The following is a 7,084-nucleotide window of genomic DNA, read 5'->3' as shown; positions in this document are numbered from 1 at the left end:
GTTTAACAGTCACATATCGAGTTTCAGTTCATTCGCTATTCTGTCCCCAACTGTGGTTCACCCGTCATGTTCACAACAGGATTTTGGCCACAGCACGAAGCTGTTTTGTGTTCTAAAACATGGCCTGTTCAGCACCAAACACACTAAATCTTGTAAGAGGTAAAGAACATAACTTCTTTCTGTATGGTTAAATATTTGCTTGTTGTAAATAGGGACAAATGTGTAACTACATGCAGTACTGTATGAATAAAGAACTAACTTTAAATGAGGAACTCTTAAGTTTCATCAGATTCTTCCTCTTTTTCTGTGTTAACCCCACACAGATTCAAGACCTGAACCAAGAGGAGCTGCAGTAAGGAAGGGAAAGGTACAGTCTATGATTGTATATGACCTAAATTTCTACAAATACCTGTTATACGCTAAGTTAAAAGCAAAGGTGCACTCTGGGTAGTGACGTCATACAGTTGCATCGTTGCAAATAGTCAACCAGCACTTAGTTTAGTTGAAGATGAAAACAATCTGTCACACGAGGATGAGAGAGTGACGGAAAACTACTGGTGTCTATGCGGCTAATGCTTGACAATGGCAACAGCGACTGAGAGCGTTTGCTGTAAAGCACCAAAACTTTGAAGCCGTATGGCTTAATCCAGATGTTCTTTGGGCAGCACTTGTTAGCCTCCATGACCGGTGTCCGGTCTTTAAGTGATAAGATTATGAATCCTGCTTCCGGGCCCAGTCTGCATTTAATAAGACTGTTGTGTTTTTAACATGTTTTAATGCTTGGTATCTTGTTCCATTTAATCTCAACAAGCCCCTAAAAACAGTCAGTGATCACTGTCGGCTTCTCTCGGCTTTTATTACTGCTAATCACTTTAAAGCTCAGTTTTTAAACCCTTACGATGTACCTACAGCCCAGCCCATGCCGCAGTGTGACTAACCTTGTATCGTGGATGGATTATCTCGGTGGTTCTCCTGACTAGGGTTGCCAACCGTCCCTTAAAATACGGAATCGTTCCGTATTTCGAAACAAAAGTACACGTCCCGTATTGAGCTAATAAGGGACGCACTTTGTCCCGTAATACAGTGAGAATCAAAAGTAGTCTATAACTTTTAATGGAATTAACGGTTTGTTTGAAAACATAATTCCCAGCCCCTCTCCTGCTTTGTGACCAATGAGCTGACAGCACACTTATGACAATTCGAGTATGACAATTCAGATTACCGCTCATCTCATTGGTCGAGGAAAGGTCGCTTGCGGAGAAAATACCGGAAGACAACAGATGACCACAACAAGAAGCATGGCCAACAGGGAAACAAACGCCGACACTGCGGTGCAAGTCTCGGACGACAGTACACCTAAAGCTGGGCAGACACTGTGCGATTTTTTCAGTCACGTTATTCAGCTCCTGCTCAAACTGCACGATTGACTCGCAGGGGTTAGAAGTTGGTAGGTCACGATGCAGGTCTCACACTCTCACCGATGCTCTGATGCGACCTGAGTGCTCACACTGTGCCTCCATAAAATGAAGTTTATAACAGAAAATCTGTCGCTCGCTCTCTCTCTCTGTCTTTCACTCACACAGACACACCACCACCACCATCAACTTTGCTAAATTGCTAATGAAAAACATTGATCAGGCAGCTGTGATTGAGCAGCAGTGTAAATCCAACTATTTTCACGGTTGTTGTGGTCGTGATAATTTTGTGATGCCACATCGAAAAGGCTCGGATGAGCTTGCCAAAGTTCTACAAGTTGTGCCTCCATCACTTGTGTCCAGATCACACGCTGCACAGCCGTGCTGCTCCATCTTTTTCACCGACGTTTACGTGTTTGCACGTGAGCAGTGTGAGCGCCTGTGGTGAGACCCTCACGAGCGATTGATGATCGGGAGCTGGTCGTGAGGTGTTAATCACTTCTCGTTACCCCACGTATACTACACGACGCACGATGAAGGCCAAAATCGGTCCGATCACTCAAAAATCGGCTCAAAATGGGCCTAAAACCGCACAGTGTGAGCCCAGCATTAGAGCAGCAATGTTTGTTCCCCTCAGAGAAAGGGAAGAATGGGAAAAGGAAAACACCTGGCTGGAAAAAGTTAATATGGGCATGTGCAGTGAATATCAGCGCTATGTGGCCAGAAGTGTGATAATATAATTTATTTTGTGTAATAAACAACTGCAAGGATAGATGATTACAACAAATAGATGACTAATACATAAAAGTAATACATAGATGAATAATGATGATGAGTTAAGATGCGTAATCATGGGAACAAGCGGGTTTACAAACAGGAGCAGCTGATTAGCATTAGAAAAGCTGAAATAATACCTCAACTGAAGCCAATTGTACTAAATGCACTAAATGTGCACTGTTACAAGAATATTTTTCTTTCTATTGTTTTCTATTATTTTAAGTTAAGCAGGACAGAGTTCTTTTAAAGAAAGATTTACTTATATTCTCAAAAGTTAAGCATGACAGGCTTCTGTTTAAGAAAGAGACCTGTTTTACTGTGTTAATGTTGTCATTTTGAGCTAAAAATAAATGGCTAAATGATCATTTGTTTCACATGTGTTCATATCACAAAGAATAGAATATGCATCTACTTAAATCAACTTCAAGTCAAATGGTTAAAAAAATAATTTCACACACAAAAAAAGAGCTAGAAAATTCACCAAACTGGGAAGGGTGAAGACAACTGGGTCGCCCGGCCCTGGCCACGAGGTGTCCCTTATTTATTTTTCAGGGAGTTGGCAACCCTACTCCTGACTGATGTTTGGTCTGTTTACAGCATCCTGCCATGCGATTACATTTGCCCCTAACCATTGGGAACCCTCATATTAACTTTTATAGAATTGAAAAAAGTCCTCCGTTCATTAGCGTTCGTCCTCCAGCTTTACTGTTTATGTTATGCTAACATGGCTTTGTCGCGCTAGCGGTCACATAGCACATCATTATATACCAGCTAGTCCAACTTCAGTAACCCTACAAACGTCACTGCTGTTTACTTTCCTGTCTTCATTTATGTTGGAAGTGATAGCAGAGCTGTACGTTTGAATTTGTTTCATAAATCCCTTTAGCTGGAAGCTAGCGAGCTAACTCCCTGCTAACTTCTAACTCAGTTAACCCTGTCATGCATGAATTATGACAACCTTAATTTTCTTCTTAAGCATTTTTAGTCATCTTTAGGCATGAAAAGATGAATAAAAATGCTTAATAGACGTTGTCATGGGACATGGCGAGGGATCTACTGTATTCAGTCTTTCAACCACTTATGCAAGTTCACTGGCTTGACAGAAATGGTCAGGCCTTGTGTTTAAAAATAATAACACAACATAAAAATTAAAATGTTCTTCATTTAAAACAGTACTGAAGTTAACATGTGTAATCAGCATAAGGTAGCAAAATTAAAAAAAAAAAAACAATAACAAAAAAGTTGCTTTAAGTATGTTAAATATTTTGGGGGATTCATAGCACATCAGGGTCAAGAATTCACAATATTAAAAAATATGAATAAATATGCTATACTGTAGTAATGCTTTCTGATCTGTCAACAGGCATTTTGATGGCAACCGCAAGTTAATTAGTGGTTAATTAGCAAGTGTTTTCTTCATTTTTACACCTTCTACATTGAATCCAATATTTTGTAAATAATAATAATAATAATAAATAAATAAATAATAATAATAAATTAGATAATTTAAGGAAACATATCTGATCAAAACTAACAACATATTCAAAGCATTTTCCTTAAAATGACAGTTCTGTTAGCAAGCAGAAACTGAGACAGGCAGAAGAATAAACAGACACAAAGACAACATATCAAATTCATTGACATAGAAAAGACATTTTGTTGGCAAGCCAGTTAAGATAAGTACCTCCTAAATATTGTACAGGTCTTAAAACAGCTCTGGCCCTTGTGGAGAATGCTTCCAAGTGTTAGAGCCTGTGGTAGAAGATATTTTTTGCCATCTTTTATGCTCCTGAGCTCTTCAGCAGTCACATGGATATGTTGTACTTAGTCAAGATTAAATTTAGTTGAGTGATGATATGAGTTGCTACCTTATAAGGTATTCATTCATCCATCCAACATTCATTCAAGTTGGATGTCCAAAAAACTCACTGAAAAGCCTTCAGCTAATCCAAAATGCTGCAGCAAGAGTCCTGACAGGGACTAGAAAGAGAGAGCAGATTTCTCCTGTTTTGGCTTCCTGTTAAATCCAGAATTCAAAATCCTGCTCCTCACATACAAGGTCTTAAATAATCAGGCCCCATCTTATCTTAATGACCTTGTAGTACCATATCACCCTATTAGAGCACTTCGCTCTTGCTCTGCAGGCCTACTTGTTGTTCCTAGAGTATTTAAAAGTAGAATGGGAGGCAGAGCCTTCAGTTTTCAGGCCCCTCTTCTGTGGAACCAGCTTCCAGTTTGGATTCAGGAGACAGACACTATCTCTACTTTTAAGATTAGGCTTCAAACTTTAGCTTAAAGCTTTTTTTCTAAAGCATATAGTTAGGGCTGGACCAGGTGACTCTGAATCCTCCCTTAGTTATGCTGCAATAGGTGTAGACTGCTGGGGGTTTCCCATGATGCACTGAGTTTTTCCTTTCCAGTCACCTTTCTCACTCACTCTGTGTTCATAGACCTCTCTGCATTGAATCATACTTGTTATTAATCTCTGGCTCTCTTACACAGCATGTCTTTATCCTGTCTTCCTTATCTCACCCCAAACAGTGTTATGAGACAACTCAGGTGGACCCAGATAGCAGACCACACGGGCACATTAGATGACAGTGCAGATGGTTTATTTACAGTGAAGGAGAAACATTAACATAGTTCAGGGATCGTGTGGGAACTGGAGGAGAACTCAAACGGTCTACGGGAAGGAAAAAGAGTGGCAAATGTGGATTACGTGAGGTAGGAGAGTTGGAGAGCTTACTGGTCACAAATCTTGGTAATAAGCTTGACTGAGCAATGTGAGGAACTGGTGACAGCGCAGGCATTCCAGGAAAAGACAAACTCTGAGGAACAAGCTGGTGACTGTCTGCCAGACCTCTTCCTGTCTGAGTTTCTGAGTGTTTTTGGTGAAAGAAACTGTATTCACTGACACCTTGACTTTCTTTGGAATTTCTTTGTGACTTACATTTTTAAGTCTTATGATGGTCTGTCTCTCTTCCATTGTTAATTGCTTTTTTCTCACCATTTTTGTAGCAACACACTACTTTCTGCAATACAATACTGTCCAACTGATGCTCACAACGGCATGGTACCACAGTGTATTCCAACACTGCTTTTATGCAGACAGAGGGGTTGTTTGTAAGTAATCCAGAGAAGTCAGAACATGCTGGCATTTATTTTAATCCTTAAGGCTAATATCTCATAATTAGCATGTTACACTTGGAGCATATTCGTCTTCTCTCTCTCAAATATTAACCCAACAACAACAACAAAAGTAACCCAACAAAGACCTGTACGAATCGTTGGGATTTATTTTTATCTGTAAGTATAATATCTCATAAATAGCATTGCATATTTGTGTTTTGTCTTTTACTGCACACAGTGTAGAATAGTCTTCACTCACTCTGATATCAACACACTGAGATCCCTACACAAGAATGTGGATGGGAGTTTTAGTACCTACAAGACAACGAGGCCATAAATCAGGTGCTGCTGGTGTGCACTCTCCCTTATTCTGACCAGAGGGCAAAAGATGGTTGCCATAGTAATGGGGCGTTGCTGGCAGAAGGCTTATCTCCAAATAAGGAGATGCTCAGAAAGCTGCAGAGAAAGAAATGTGAGCTGAAGCGCTGGATCTTAGCCAAATAAGGAGATCTGTGGCTTTCCTCCAACTCTTGACCAACTCTTGACCTTAGTATCCTGTTTATCACACGTAACTAAAAGCATTTACTGTCTGCGTGTGGTGCTCTTTTAGATCATCCTGGGATCAAAGAGACTGCCGTTTTTAACTCCAACCTTTGACTGCTTGAATAAAACAAAGATAAAGTCATATGTTAAGTTTGCATTGCCTTCTCTCATAAAAGAACTCAGCAGAATTAGTAGCACCAGCTTTCAATGCTTTCAACCTCCATTGCTGCAGTTTTAAATTTTTAACCCATTTTGTGTTTCCTGAAAAAGGCAATTTTTACATAGGCATCAGTCAACAGATCTTAGCATAATCTGATAAAATTCATATCGATCTCTGCTGCACTTGATGTAACCGACCACCACAGCCACTGTGTACCAGTCAATCACTGTTCTTTACTTTGAATCTATCACAGTACAGCAAACTTGTTTATCCTGCACTAAACTGCAGAACATTTTCATGCAGTGTTTAAATAGCAGTTAATCCACTTGAGTTTGATTTGCAGCACATTTCATAATATAATAAAAAAGATAATGTCACATTTTCCGGCACAATATCTGGTTTAAAAACACTCCTTATCTTTAAATCTAACATCTCTTCTTTCTCTCCTGTCCTCTTTCTTATCTTTCTCCATCTCTGACAGAAGTTAGTTCTTTTTCTTGTCTCTCCCTGTGAAATACAGAAGCTCCAAAAGTTGATTCTGTTCATCTGGACGTAGCGTTTTGTGGGAGAAACGTTTCGTCACTCATCCAAGTGACTTCTTCAGTCTCAGCTGACCCAGGGGAATCTACACCGAGCCTGTATGGTTTACCAAAAATACATAAACAGGGTGCACCTCTAAGTCCGATTGTCTGCATGATCAACTCGGTCACCTATAACATCTCCAAGTTTCTGGCTTCGATCCTCAACCCGCTGGTGGGCAGCTCTGAACACCACATCCAGGACACCCTGGATTTTGTTGTAATGTCCTGATGACACCTATTTTGTGATCCAGTGGATTATGGCTATGTTCACACTGCAGACGAAAGCGCATCAAATCCGACACTTTCGCACAAGAGAGAGCACAAGAGGCTAACTCTGATGAGGTTGGGTAGTTTTCTGTACCCTGTTCATATTTTTGAGAACTCATACTAGTTTATAAGTTTTTATATGTATCTGTCTGATAGGTGTGGACAGTCCTACATTACCTGGCGGGTGAATGGCTGTGGGTGGGTGGAGAAGA

Source organism: Aulonocara sp. 'chitande type north' Nkhata Bay, linkage group LG4 (assembly GCF_057382095.1).
Source record: "Aulonocara sp. 'chitande type north' Nkhata Bay isolate Kocher_YH1m ecotype deep benthic linkage group LG4, A_spYH_male_GT1.1, whole genome shotgun sequence".
NCBI classification, from domain to species: domain Eukaryota; kingdom Metazoa; phylum Chordata; class Actinopteri; order Cichliformes; family Cichlidae; genus Aulonocara; species Aulonocara sp. 'chitande type north' Nkhata Bay.
This window is presented reverse-complemented; position numbering follows the sequence as displayed.